Source organism: Salvia miltiorrhiza, chromosome 6, assembly GCF_028751815.1.
Source record: "Salvia miltiorrhiza cultivar Shanhuang (shh) chromosome 6, IMPLAD_Smil_shh, whole genome shotgun sequence".
Taxonomy (NCBI): Eukaryota; Viridiplantae; Streptophyta; class Magnoliopsida; order Lamiales; family Lamiaceae; genus Salvia; species Salvia miltiorrhiza.
Genome location: NC_080392.1, coordinates 23,738,723 through 23,753,736, shown reverse-complemented (window position 1 = coordinate 23,753,736; position 15,014 = coordinate 23,738,723). Strand labels below are relative to the sequence as shown.

The 15,014-nt window shown below is 36.1% G+C and overlaps 1 long non-coding RNA gene across 3 annotated transcripts; it reads left to right on the top strand.

Moving 5' to 3' along the window:
• The first annotated feature begins 494 nt into the window (after nt 1-494).
• Nucleotides 495-4,034, top strand: LOC130988916 (uncharacterized). 3 transcript variants are annotated; one of them, XR_009090237.1, is made up of 5 exons: nt 495-1,452; nt 1,854-2,229; nt 2,802-2,890; nt 3,456-3,559; nt 3,814-4,034. It is a non-coding gene; the product is annotated as an uncharacterized LOC130988916 (long non-coding RNA). The 3 variants fall into 3 exon arrangements; XR_009090236.1 differs by having other exon boundaries at nt 527-1,975; nt 2,060-2,229; XR_009090235.1 differs by having other exon boundaries at nt 644-2,229.
• Nucleotides 4,035-15,014: the final 10,980 nt, after the last annotated feature.

The following is a 15,014-nucleotide window of genomic DNA, read 5'->3' as shown; positions in this document are numbered from 1 at the left end:
GCTGCCACCACCGCTGCTGCTCTGCCAGCGATATACTTCTCCGCGCTGTACTTCTCTGAGCTGCACTTCTCCGCGCTGCTCTGCCAGCGCTGACCTGATTCAGCGTGGCCACTCTTCACTCTGCCACAGACCGCGAATTCCCCTCTTCACCACCTCGCACGATGCTTCAGTTTCTCAATGCCGATAATCAGGGACGTATTCTCCACTCTTTTTATTTCTTTTGTGCCCTGAGGACATGGCATGCTTTAAGTGTGGGGGGGTGTTTTATTGTGCCTATGCTTTCAATTGGGCGAGATTAGTCTTTCTATGCTTAGTTTTTGGTCTCGAATCTTGCTAATTTTTATGAATTTGTGGAAGAGAAGATGGTTTTCGATGCGAATTTTGGGTTTGTGTTCGTTTCACTACTACAAAAATGCACATACATAACGCTTCATAGATAACGGATATTTAAAATTTCCGTTATGTATGTGCGCCCTTTTTGCATAGATAACGAATATTTCAAAAATCCGTTATGAAAAAACTGTTATCTATGATTATTTGTAACGTTTTTTAGTCTACCGTTATCTATGAGTGTTATGTATGTTTATTTTTAATAACGCATATTTATTACTGTTATGCTTTGTGTTATGTATGGGTATATTTAATAACAGTAAATATTACCGTTATTAATTTATGTTATGTATTAGATTTTAATATGATTACAAAATTCAAAACCCTAAAGTTCCAAATGATCTCTGTCTCTCTCTCGTTAGCCTACACCGCCCCCAGTTTGCCTCGCTGCCTCCCCGGTCTGGAAATCCTCCACCCCGCCCTCCTTCTCTTCTCTGGCGTCGTTGGCCGCGGTGCCTGGATCAAGCGAAGTCCTGCCTCCATTTCTCCTCATATCTCAACAGATTCTCACCTCTATCTTTCTCATCCCTCAATTTCTCAGTTCATGCCCTAGATCTTCTTCGAAAATGTTGTCACCTCATGGATCTCCGCCGCGATTAGCTCCGGCGGGGCTGGCTGTCGCCCCCTCTGAAATTGGCGAGGCAATCGCCGTCCTATGTTCTCACCTACTCATTCACACGCACATGACGAAGACAAGGGTTGAGCCCTGACCTCTCGGCTCGACTGCTGTCGCTCTGTCTCACGAGCGCCTTCGCCGTCAGCGTTGGGTTCTGAAATTGGCAAGGCTGTCGTGCTCTCCTCCCTGTGTTCGTCCGGCGGGTAAAGTAAGAAGAAGAAGAAGAGGCTTAAGTTCAAGATTAAGGTCTCTAATCCCTATTTGAGGAGGTTAATCAGCGGGGGGATCGCGGGGGCGTTTCTAGGACTGCAGTGGCGCCGTTGGAGACGATTAGGACTCATTTGATGGTTGGGAGCAGTGGGAATTCGAGCACTGAGGTGTGGAAGGGGTTGTTTAGGGGCAATTTTGTCAATGTGATTCGCGTTGAGCCTAGCAAAACCATGGAGGTATATGATTTAGAGGGATTTTTTTGTCTATATATATATTGTTTTCTAGTGTTGATTGTGTATAATTTGATGTAGTTTTTGCTTTGAGTTTATTGCAATGTGATTGCTAGTGAATGCTTTGTCCTTTCTATTGTGTTGTTGTGAGGGATGAAAAGGGTTGTTTAGGTGCAATTTGGCTATATATATTGCTTTCTATTGTTGATTGTGTGTTTATGTAGTTTTGTTGAAAGGCAAAGTACCATTACTCATTCTTCCTGCTGCTCTGGTAATTTATCGTGTTTGATGTTCTACTTATGTTATGCACTCCAGCTGTGTGAATATGTAGTCATATCCCCCTCCAAAAAAGAAGTAGTCATATTCTTTGTAGATTGAAAGAGATTAAGATTTTGTTTGTATTTAAGAGATATCAGGGCCTCATGGAGTCCAATCAAATGGAGACTTAAATCGAGCCTAATCTCCCAACTCTCTGCAATCGACCGTGGTCTGAGCATCCACCCATGCTGCAATCGACCGCTCGCTGAAGGTTAAGTCTTGTGAGAAATCAATGTTTAATTGATTAGCTACTATCGATTTATGGTTTCCCTTGCTGATTTTTGAAGTCTTGCAGCAACAATTAACTCATCTTCTCTTGCTGATTTCTGCGTATATAGGTAAGAATTAGGAGTTTTATTGGCTGAGCTTTAAGGAGTAGAGTTAGTGGCTTGGAGCATCCACCTATGACAGATTTCAATTTCCTGTGAATCACTTCATCATACCTCAATGGCATATCCTTTCCAGGTTTATAGTTGATTACTATACTTCCTCCGTGTCTTTGTTTTGAATCTTTTGATCAGTTCTTAGATTGTTGTTTGTTCTATATCTTGATACTATTCACTTATAATCTTCGCTTCATGGAATCAGAAATTTTACGATGTTTAGAAGCAGATGGACTAGTCAAGATTTTATGAATATTTAGCTTTTATAATGGTTTAGATTAACTATATCTAATAGTGTTAGTAATTGTGTAGTCTTACATGATTGTTGAAGCTTATTCAATACTTGAAGTATCTCGAGATGATTTTGATGTTTCTTAAACTTGTAAAATGTTGGATTTAGTTCAAAGTTTAAATGATGGAGCTTATGGAATGCCAGAATGGTTGAATTATAACTTACTTGGAGAATAGAAAAGTTGATTAAAATAGAAGCACAATAAGTTAACAAAATACCTGCTGAATCGATTCAAGTTCGTTTAAGGGTTTTGGAAGCTATTCAAGGTTGTAAACTATTTATTTAAGTTTTTTCACAGATTTTTTTCCCATTACAAATGATAATATGTTGAAGAAATGCCAATAACGTTTTTCTGCTCATAGGTCTTTTCAGGGCCAACTGACTTGAATCTCTGAAATAGATGCTGAAGAACTTAGATTCTCCAATCAGAGTTGTTGAGGCTGCAGAGAAGGTTCGGTCTATTCCATAGTTTTTCTTTCCTGGTCTTCTGGTTACATTTCTTTTTACTATGAGAATGCCAACCTGATGGTATATGATATGTTGGTATTGTTTTGTCATATATGCTCTGGGGACTTATTGTTTTGTGGTATTGTTGAGTCTCATCTTTTTTTTTAATGCGATGCGGTTACTGCTTGATTGCTTGCTTATAGTTCTCAGTCGAAAATTTTCTCATTCTGTTAATTGTTTGGAAGATATGGATGAGTGAGTGATTTATTGCCCATTGGTTGAATTGGATGGTTGTGTGACTGGCCTGTTTAGTGTCTTCCTTGATGTGAGGGGAATTGTGATTATGAGGATTACTCAGCTTGCCGTCTAATTTGTAGAAATTTGTACATGGTTTTGTGTTCACTGCCTTTCTTGCGTGTATCTCTAGTCTGTGGATAATGAAGTAGAAAATGAGCTGTAATGATGATGAAAATGGGCTTTTAGTTTGGTTGATGCATTTGGTTTCTATTGTGATTTAAGGCGTTTCGAGCACTGCTTGCATTTAACATAATGATGCTATACTGTGATAGGGATACACACATATGTTTGAGATTGCAGAGACATGTTTTGGAGAGATGGGGAGCCATGTAGGATAGTTGGAGGAGACTTGCATTATTTTCGAGTGCATCCTGAGGTATGTAAGGTCACTATTATATTGGTATTTTTTTTATACCTTGGACCAAAAATCATATGCTTGTTCTTGCATCAATTTTGGGTATTTTTGGTGCTTAGTAATATTTCCTAAAATGTGAAAGTTCAAAGTTTTTAGTGCTTAGTAACTTGATGGTTTTGTCCATTTTACCAATCACTTTAATATGCTTTTTAAGTGTTTATCATGATGCTCTACATTGTGATTCGTGGTTGGCTCTTTGTATGATTTTGTGGCAGGTTTGTGGTGGATTAAATGAGCCGTACGTTGAGCTGAAGAGTCTTGTGAATTAACAAGAAAAGTTGTACCGGATGGCTAGCTAGTTGCATATTTAATATGTTTAGTATTTTTGTAAGGAATAATAGTATAGATAAAGCAGTTGTTGAATTTTGACTATATTCAAATCTTGTATGAATTCTTTTTTATGATAATAATATAAAATTAAATATTTTGGATGATATATAATATTATTATTATTGGTTTTATCATTTATACCGTTATGTATAAATTAATAGATAACGGAGAAATAGAAATCTAATTACGGTCAAAAACGTTATTAATATCAAAAAACCGTTATGTATAGGTGTGTACATAACAGTGAATATTAAACTTTCATGACGGTTTGAAACGTTATGTATAATACTATAGATAACGGATATAATCCGTTACGTATATATAAACAATCGTTACGTATAATAGAATAGATAACGGATATAATACTATAGATAACGGATATAATCCGTTATGTATAATAGAATAGATAACGCTTAAATCTCCGTTATGTATGAAATCCACATACATTACACCATTATATATTACGGATGTTTTCGCACATAGATAACGGATAAAATCCGTTATCTATGAGCGAATCTGGCGTAGTGTTTGGTGGTTATTCTTATTTTACTTTTAATATTTGTTTCTTGATTGTGCAAAGAATTAAGAGTTTTGTTGCAACACTTTTGTAAGTAAGTAAAACGTGATTTGTCCGGTAGATGCTAGAAGGAGTGTTGTCATTGTGATTGCCTACGATCGTATCTTATCTGTGAAATGTGAAAAATGTTGGACGAATTGCCAACTTCAAAATTGTCAGCTCTGAAACATCTGGCATGTTCTGAAACGTGACAGCTCTGAGTCTCTGCTCCTCTAGTCTAACTATGAGCATGGGAAACCACGTGAAAAGACTTTGGAGTACATCCAAATGGTTTTTATTTCACGAATTATGGCTCAACTGTCGAAATCTCAAGCACACAAAGTGTGAAAAATGGTGATATTGATTATAAAGGCGATCACATTAGGGAATTCACTTCTAGCGGAGAATTGGGTTTGATCGAATTACTTATATTACTCTTTTGTTGCTTCTTAAACTTTGAGTTACTTGCATGATCGAGAGATATGTGTTGATTGTAAAATTTTGAATTGACTTTGAGAACGTTTGGTTGGAAATTAGTATTGTTGAAATCAATCTCTTCCAAGGATTCCTATGGATTTTGCTTGAGGACAAGCAAAAGGCTAAGTGTGGGGGGGTTGATTTATGTTTAATTGTTCTAATTTTAGGGGCTTGCATGTGCATATTTTAAGTTAAATCTTCTAGAAATTGGTGCGTTTTATGGTGTATTTTATGATTTGCAAGAGATTTAGGTTTTCGAGATGAAGAGTGCAAATTTTGGAGAATTTGGGCTAAGAATTACGTTTTTGTGCATACTCTAGCACGTCAGAGAAGCGAAGCCCCGCATGCCAGAGCAGCGAAATGGGAAGCCAGAGAAATGCCTCAAAAGCCAGAGCAGCGGAACCAACCCAGAGCAGCGAAGTCAAAAATCGAAGCGCTAGAGCAATCGAAAGTGCCAGAGAAATCACTTCGCTGCTGGAATCATAAGTGTCAGAGGAATCGAAAACGCCAGAGAAATCACTTCGCTGCGGGAATCATAAGTGTCAGAGGAATCGAAAACGCCAGAGGAATCGAAAATGCCAGAGGAATCACTTCGCTGCTGAAATCACACGCCAGAGGAATCAAAGCCAGAGCGGAAGCCATTCCGCTGGCGAGAGCCAGAGCGGAAGCCGTTCCGCTGGCGAGAGCCCCGAATTCGGCCAGAAAGGAGATGACTTGTAGCGCGCGTCACAGCTGGACTTACCTTCCTTTGCACGATTCTATTTCCTTTAAGAGTCCAGCTTTGCATGGCAACTTCCATGGTGATCCATAGGGATTTAAAGTCTATAAATAGGGCCATACTTTTCATTGTAAAGATATCATCCCTTGCCCTAATTTTTAGACACCATCTTTGTGATCTGTTGGCATCCGAAGCTTAGGGTTTTAATTGCTTTCTTAGTGTTTTCATAGTTTCGAGTTTACATTGTTCTAGTTAGGTTTCAATTTAGTTTTGTTTAGTTTTAATTCTTGGATTGTGATTGAGTGACACAATTACACGTTCAAGACATTTACGGTATTTCGTATTTAAATTCAATTTATTTCTGTTTAATCATGTTTACGTTTTTCGTTCATGTTTATGCTTTCGTTTTAATTATGCAATTTAAATTATGCACTTTAGTTTCACGTCTAGATTAGAAGTCTTTTCTTTTACAAGTGTTTAATTTCATAAGTAGGTTTAATTTAAGTTCTTTAAAATCTTGCCTAGGGTTTAATAGTTCAATTCGCCTAGTTAATTTTAAGTTCAGTTGTTACTTAGGTTTTTAATTCTAAGTTTTAGTTTAATAATCAATCTCTTTACTGCTTTCTTTACTGTTTTTCCTACGATACAATTAGAAGCCCTTTAAGACTTTCCTTGTGAGATCGACCTGGGTTAGCTTACACGTTACAATAGATCTCATACTCTTGCGAGTCAATCTAGAGTAGTGTTAAGGTTGAGTCACTCCTCGTGGAAGAGCACAAAGAATCTTCAGGTTGATTTCTCGTTGAGTGTATTTGTTCTTCGAGATGGACTGAACCTCGTTCAGTATTTGGTTGAACCTATACTCCATCTCTTCGATTGTTTCTTTCTTGTGCATCAGGAATGAGTCGAATTTTTTACAAGCTATGGACAACAAGTTCTCCTTGATTTTCTCTGATCCGATGCACATTCCTTCGAGGATGTCCCACATCTCCTTGGTTATTTTGCAGTCCATGATTTTGGTGACGTGCTTGTCCGGGACTGTTCCGGAGATAATGTTCTTAGCAAGATTATCCAATTCATCTTGCTTTCTCTGTTCAGTGGTGAAGTCGGCCTTCGCTTTGATTTGGACTTCATTGAATGGGTCCTTTGTGGTGTCAAGAGGAGTCCTCTTGATTGTTTCTGTGATGATGATCGTGCCTCTGGTGATGACTTCCCACATTCGGCAATGCTGAGCTGTGAGGTAGCTCTCGAGCCGAAAACTCCATATGTCATATTTTTCAATACTGAATGCCGGAGTGATTAAGCCCTGCTAAAGTTAGTTTCCATGGTACACAGGAAGAAGAAAAGATAGGTAAAGAACACACATAGCACTTAGAAGAAGAAAATTTTTAAAACCCTCTTTTTGAAAATTATCTAGTTCAGTAGAACCGGGTCAAAATAGTTTGTTCTTGTGAATAACCTGCTCTGATACCAATTGTTGGGTCTCGGAGGGTCACTAAACAAGTGTATGTGGGGGGAGGGGAATACACTTGTAGGCTATTTTTCAAAAATAAAATTTTACAAATAAAGTATCGACTGATACTGAAAAGGTTGACTGATGTGAGCAGTTAAAGAAACTTCAGTTGTAAAGTGGTTGTAGACTGATATTGAAGCAACTTCAGTATTTTTTATTTCAGTTAGGCTCAGAGCTTTAACTGATATCCACGTAAGGCTTCGGTCTAGAATTTGTAAACAGAGGAGTGTTATGAATCTTACTGATTATCCAAAGATTTATCAGTTAGACTAGTAACACTAGCAGCGGAAAATTAAACTTAGTTCAAATAGCCTTTATAAAGTTTTTCACTTAGTAAAATCCTTAGTTTCTCTTTTCAGTTAGTTAGTTTCATTTGTCAACAATTTTAGTGCAAATAAAGAATAACTGAAAGCAAATAAAGAATACAAGGATTTTTACGTGGTTCGGAACAAGTTCCTACGTCCACGGTCAGTTAAACATACTGACAAACACTCTGGACTTGTGCTTATGGGTGCACAGTAAACCTTAGACAGAAAATATAATTTCTAATACCAACACTGGGTTGAATTTCTCGCTTTTTCTTAGCACGATAAGACAAAATGCATTTTCCAGCGGGTGACTAAGAACTCTGGAGCCAGAGCACTGATCTGAACTCCTCTCTTCGCATGAAAAGTTTCATGTGATTATCGGAATTTCAAGTTGGGGCTATACAGTTCTTTGTAGGGTTTATTTTTGTGTAAGAGTGTTTCCTTATCATAATCATGATGGGAGGTATAGATTATGATTGAGAATTATACGTGTTCATCCTTTCATATTTATTTGAATGAAATGTTAATTTATTATAGATTTAATTTAATTTTGGAGGCTATGAAATAGAAAATAAAATAATAAATTTTCAATTATTTGAAGTTGGAGGCTATAAAGAGTTAAATGGTGGCTATTCATAGAATTACCCATCCTTTTTTATGACAAAAATAAGTTGACATTTATCCGTTAGAGGCAATCTTATTTTATCGAGATAAGGCGGTATGGTTGGGTAAATTTATGGGCCTTGACTCTAGAATTGAAATTGGTAGTGGACTGAATTTTGTCCTTTTAAAACCATATGGGCTTAAAGTACACTATTCTAGGATATTTTTATACTTCCTCCGTCCACGAAAGAACTTCCTATCTTTCTTTTTTGGGACGTCCACAAAAGAACTTCCTACCTATTTTTGGATTATACCCCACCACTCATAATCCTCTTACTTTTCACTTTTCACAACTCCCAATATTAATTATGATACATTTTCACCACTCCCAATATACTCAACTACCTTTTATTCACTCTCAATACACTCAACAAGATTTTTTCTTAAAACGCGTACCACTCCCTCCTAGGAAGTTTTTTCATGGACGGAGGGAGTATTTAATTTCAATTATAAATTATACTCCCTCCATCCACAATTTAAAACCCTACTTGCTCTTAATTTTTTGTCCGCAAATTAAAGTCCTATTCTACTTTTTGTATTTTTTTTACTCTTCTTCTTTTCCTATATTTACTACCATTTGTCACTAATGGACCCACCTTAAAACACCTTTATCATTTTTATATTCTATATTTACTACACTTTATCACTAGTGGACTCACTCACAACACCTTTATCACTTTAGTCAACCATCTTTATCACTTTAGTCAACTACCCTTATATTTCATCCATATCACCTTTTTCAGTTTTCTTAGTCTTCGTGCCCCACACCAAAGTGGGGCTTTAAATTATGGACGGAGGGAGTACAATTTTTATTTTTGTTAAAATGTATTTTTATATTTTTTAATATTGAATTGATTTTTATCTAATTTCGTATATCACATATATTTAAACATATTTATATTTATGCATAATATTTGAAAATATTTAAGTATAATAGTCCCACTTTTGGTGCAAGATGGAAGAATCACCTTAACTCTAAACAATTTCAAAAAAGTAGTAAATATGATCCAAACTTATATTTTCGAACTTGAAACATCATGTTGAAACCCAATCCTACAATGTCGATTTAACTTATTTTTTTGATATGCATCCTCCCAGCACACCAAGCACTCTATAAAAAATAAGTCAAATCACTTTTCAGCGCTTCCAAAAATAGGTGAAGGCTTGAAAAGAGATCTACAACAAATACAAAAGTAATTGAGGAAGCAACACGAGCGATAATCAAATCAGCCAACAAGCTCAGGAGACAATTCAAATGAATAACAACGCTCAAGTCAAATACTTACCAACTTGGCGGATCCTCTGTGAATTTCAAGACGTCCATTTTTAGAAAGGGACAAAGAATACCTCTGAAAAGGGTACAAGACGACGTTATCCAAACTGAGCATTGCGACTAGGCCTATAGGCCCAAAGACGGCAAAGCGCGACAACAAAGGGAAATGAAAAAATGTGAGTCATTGTCAGCCCCAGACAAGGAAAAGTGGGAAAGCATTTTGGAAAAGGTCGTTGACCACCTTGGCTTTATTCAACAAGTGAAATGTGTGTTCGTTTATTTTTTCACACACTGTAAATGCACGGGTGCGTGTATAATAGCAAGTAAGGTCGTATTTGTTGGGTCCCGAAGGGTCACTGAACTTGTCTATGAGGGGGATTACACCTGTAGAGTATTGACTAATACTAAAAGGTTGACTGATATGAGCAGTTAAAGAAACTTCAGTTGTAAAGTGGTTGTAGACTGATACTGAAGTAACTTCAATATTTTTTATTTCAGTTAGGCTCAGAGCTTTAACTTATACCCACGTAAGGCTTCAGTCTAGAATTTGTAAACAGAGGAGTGTTATAAATCTTACTGAGTATCCAAAGATTTATCAGTTAGACTAATAACACTAGCAGCGAAAAATTAAACTTAGTACAAATAGCCTTTAGAAAGTTTGTCACTTAATAAAATCCTTAGTTTCTCTTTTCAGTTAGTCAGTTTCAGTTGTCAACAATTTTAGTGGAATAACTGAAAGCAAATAAAGAACATAAGGATTTTTACGTGGTTCGGAACAAGTTCCTACGTCCACGGTCAGTTTAACACATTGACAAACACTCTGGGCTTGTGCTTACGGGTGCACAGCAAACCTTAGACTGAAAATATAATTTCTAGTACCAACACACTGGGTTAGATTTCTCGCTTTTTCTTAGCACGCTAAGATAAAATGCCTTTTTCAGGGGTGGCTAAGAACTCTGGAGTCAAAGCACTGGTCTGAACTCCTCTCTTCTCAAACTCTATTTTCGCTTAGTTGAAAAGGGTTCGAAATACCAACTAGATTACAGAGAACAGGCTCTCTGTAATCGAAAACTTAGGCTTTGGATAATACAAGGATTTGCCTAAGAAACTAAGAGAATGTGTGTAATTAGTGAACTGATTTAGGCTTTGAGTATTCTCTTCTTCGATTTATACTTTAAAGGCAGTGAAAGGCTGAGTTGCAAATTTGGCAAAGGTTCAGCTTGTGCGTTTGAATCGGTGAAGATTGTGGTGTTCCTCGAGCTCTATTTATAGGCGAAGTCTTGAATAGATCCGTTGGCTGAGATGGTCTTCAAGAATTCGTCCGTTGTGAGTAGAGCTGGCAAAACGGGTGGGCCGGGCCAACCCGGCCCGGCCCAGCGGGCTTTTGAGATTGACCGGGTCGGGCCGGCCCAGCCCGAATTCAACCGGGCTGCCAATTTTCAAGCCCAGCCCAGCCTCGACCGGGCTATCGGGCGGTCGGGCCAAACTCGCCCAATGAATTTTTTTTCACTAAATTCTATTTTTATTTTTACACAAAATTAAATAAACTAAGATAAATCTAAATAATAATTATAAACAATATAGAAATATAAAATCATATTAGTCTACTACAATCAACAACTCATATCACATTAATTACAACATTTCTTTTGTAGAACTATAAATTATTCCCAACAATTTGCATTATTTTATTATTTTCATTTTATGTTTCCTAACAATTGGTCCCAACAATTCTAACATACATATATATTTTTGCATATATATATTTTAAGTTTTTCTTTTTCTTTTCTATGAAATGGTACAACTACTCTAAACATTAATTAAAATAAGAGATATTGAAAAGAGAAGATAATTTTCTTTCTCTTCCAACTAAAATGGGTAATACACCTATATATATATTGAAACTCTTCCACTTTCAAATAAAAACTTAAGTAAAAATAGAATAATAGTAATTAATAAAAATAAAAAATTAAAATTAACCGGGCGGGCTTTTTAGCCCGAAAACCACGGGCTTTTTAGCCCCGGGCACGATTAGCCCGGCGGACTCATTGGGCGGGCTTTTTAGGCCCGGGTTTTTTCGGGCCTACATTTTGTACAGCCCAAAACACGGGCGGGCCGGGTCAATTTTTGCCAGCTCTAGTTGTGAGAGACATTTGAATTTAGCTGAGACTTCAATTTTCGAGGTTCCTAATTTGGTGAAGAATGGCGTCTCATGTACAGCAGGTAAGGCGCCTCTGAAAAGCTTGCACCAAAAATGAATGCTCTGCAGAGAAATGACGATCTTCAATATCTCTGCATTTAATGCGGCTGTACTTGAAAGTACGTGGCTTCCTTTTAACTTAGAAACCTTAGTTCGAGGAAGAATGTCAACTGATACTTAACTTGAGTATCAGTCCGCTAATTCCACGTGGCCAACATTAATACTTCACTCATAACTGGTGCTTCAGTGAGACTCTCGTCGAGTCAATACATCAGTATTTGACTTGGTCTTTTCACAGCTATCTTCAGTTGAGGTCTTCAGTCTTCAGAACTGCAGTCTAACTAGAAAACATGAACTCTAACACTTGAGTTCGAGAGATTCTAATCTATTACAAGAAGTTCTTAGAATTTTGGTATCATCAAAACTAGCGATAAGATATTTCATTAAGTTCCGAACTATATTCTACAGAGATTAATTCCTAATGATTACTATTCTAAACTATTTAAAATAAGGTTTGGTTTTTAACAATTTAAAAATAAATGAAAGCATGAATAAAATCTCACAAGCAGGAAGAGAGAAAAATTATGAAGAATAATTATCCTAGGGTTATGGTTTCAACAAATTTAAGAAATCAGACAAATTCAATTCAATAATCAATAACAAGTTCTTCCTAGGATAATCTCAAAATTATTCTATACCCAATCCCGATGGCATACAAACCGTGGATTATATGCAAGGATACCGTCCCCCGTATCACACTTAAACATATAACTCCTAAAAGTTCCTAGGATTAAAGTCCTTACACAAGCATGTAGTTCCTTTGACTAATATTGACAAGCATGTTACATGTTCTTAGTTCAGATAATTATAATCATCTCCCGATATCAAATTAATGTCAATAATAATGCAAAATTAGTGGCCAATCAATAAAGCAAACAATAAGCCCAAGAGGATTAAACAAATCTTGATTAGTTGAATAAAATAAAGTAAAAAAACCATCACCTGTTTACTACCATACCCTAGGATAAAAACGTACTAATCACATAGACATATGAACGAGCAAGGAAAAATCAAGAATATCATAAATCATCCAACAATAAAGCTCAAAAAATTGTGATGAATCTTCAGTTCTTGCTTCTAATCTTCACGTCTTTCTTCTCTTTAAGTTCTCCAAGTGTAAATATGAGCAACGATCCTTCCAATATGTTTCTTGGGGGTATTTATATGTCATATGTCTCAAAATATAGGTCAAAACTGTGTAGGATCGAAAAATAGGTGAAAACTCAAAAAACGTGCAAACATCGAGCAAAGACGCAGCCCGAGGCGCGGCCGCGACACCAGTCTACGCTTGGCGCCGAATTACCCGCGGTCAGGATCGCGGCTGCTGTCTGAACCACGGGGTGCTGACAGCTTTGCACAGCAATTTTGTTTTGGTCTGTTCTCCCTCGTCCGAGATCCAATTTTTTATCTGTTTACGCTCACGAACTCGTATCGAGATGAACTTCATCTTCCATTAAGATCATTTTGCTAAATAAGCTTCAATATTCCTGAAAATTATCTCAAACAATAAGGAAGTAACAAGTTCTTGACAATAAACCAATATATGCTCAAATAAACCATCGAACACACAAAATCCTCACAACTAAGCATCAAATATGACACATCAAAAGGTAAAAATGCATTTTTATCAGTGCGATGCTCTCAACCACCAGACTTTAAACACCGACACTTCGCGAATGGGGCCGAAAGAATTAGCAATACATAATTGGATGGTGGAGGAGATCGAGAAACGTCGTAGATAAGATCTCTAAATTTATTTTTAGGATATTTTTTAAATTAATGTAAATTAAAATTTTATTTTTTATGTATTTGGTTTTTTATGTATTGTTTTAGTATTATGGTAATTACAAAATTTAAATATCATAAATTTTTTTATTAAAATTTTATTTGAAATTGAATTTTTAAAAATGAGATTAAAATCTATAGAGCCAGCTTATAAACCCCTACTGTGAGGAGAGGGATGACTTTACAGAGAGGTGGCTCTCTAAAAATAGGAGCTCTCTATAGTAGATGCTCAATGAGTGCTTATCATATTCCTTGAAGGTACAGATCTATAAATTTATTTTGTGTGCGTTCAGACTACAACTCATCAATCATCCTATTTAATATTTTATAAAATGAAGAAATGATTTAAATGAATTACTCCCTCCGTCCACCAAGTGTATGTCACAGTTGCCATTTTGGGCGTCCGCAAAGAGTATGTCACTTTTCTTTTTAAGACATAGTCCCATATTTTTTCCTTATCTTATATCCTTACAAACACTCATTATTTACAATAAAAAACACCTTGTATTCAATTTCAACCACTCATTTTAAACTATGGTGAGACCCTTTCTCCACTACATAAAAATTACCAACCATTTTATTAAAGTCCGTGCCCAGCCAAAGTGACATACTCTTGACGGACGGAGGAAGTATTATTTATGAGTTTTGAATGGGTTTATAAATTTGAGATCATACCAAATATAATTCGAAATTAAGTATTTTAGGCTCTTAATTTAAGATAAAATTAACTGGCCCCAATGTAAGTGAGGTGAATTTATAGATTGAGAAGATAAATGAAAAAAAAAATAGATGGCCAATAAAAGTGAGGTGAATCTATAGATCGAGAAGGTAAATGAAAAAAATAGATGATGAAGCACAAGTTAATTAATAAGATATTTTTCTTTAAATCAGTGCGTCTCAATTTTCTTTTCTTTTCTTGATAAATTACGTAAGTAAATAAAAAAAATTTAAGGACCGCGCGATGGAGGACTTGAACCCAAGACCTTAGATCTTGGGCATTAACCTTCTACTACTAGGTCAATATACTCAGTGTGTGACAGTGAGTCTCAATGTGTAAAGACTAAAACGTGACTAAAAAAAATAGATAAACGATAAATACACCATGTCATTTGTAAGTTGGCATCTAATAAGTTCTCCTATATGAATAAAAAAACTAATGCTCCCTCCGTCCCATCATAAGTGAGATAGTTTTTTTGTGCACGAGATTAATAAATTGTTGTTTAGTGTATTAAATGTATTTAATTATATATGTAATTAAAGATTAAAAAAAATATTTCAAAAATAAGGGATGAATATTATTTAGGGCGATTACGAAAAATAAGGGTGTAATTAATTTTATTAATCGAGTCTTAAATTCTCTAATTTTTATTAAAAAAAATGATTCATTTTTGTTGGGATGGTTCAAAAGGGAATATGACTCACTCTCAGTAGGACAAAGAGAGTATTAAAGAAGTAGGCATTCAGTGATTTATTAAACCATCATCAGCTGCATTCTCATCAGTATGCACCTTTTGCATATTTACTGTCCTTTTC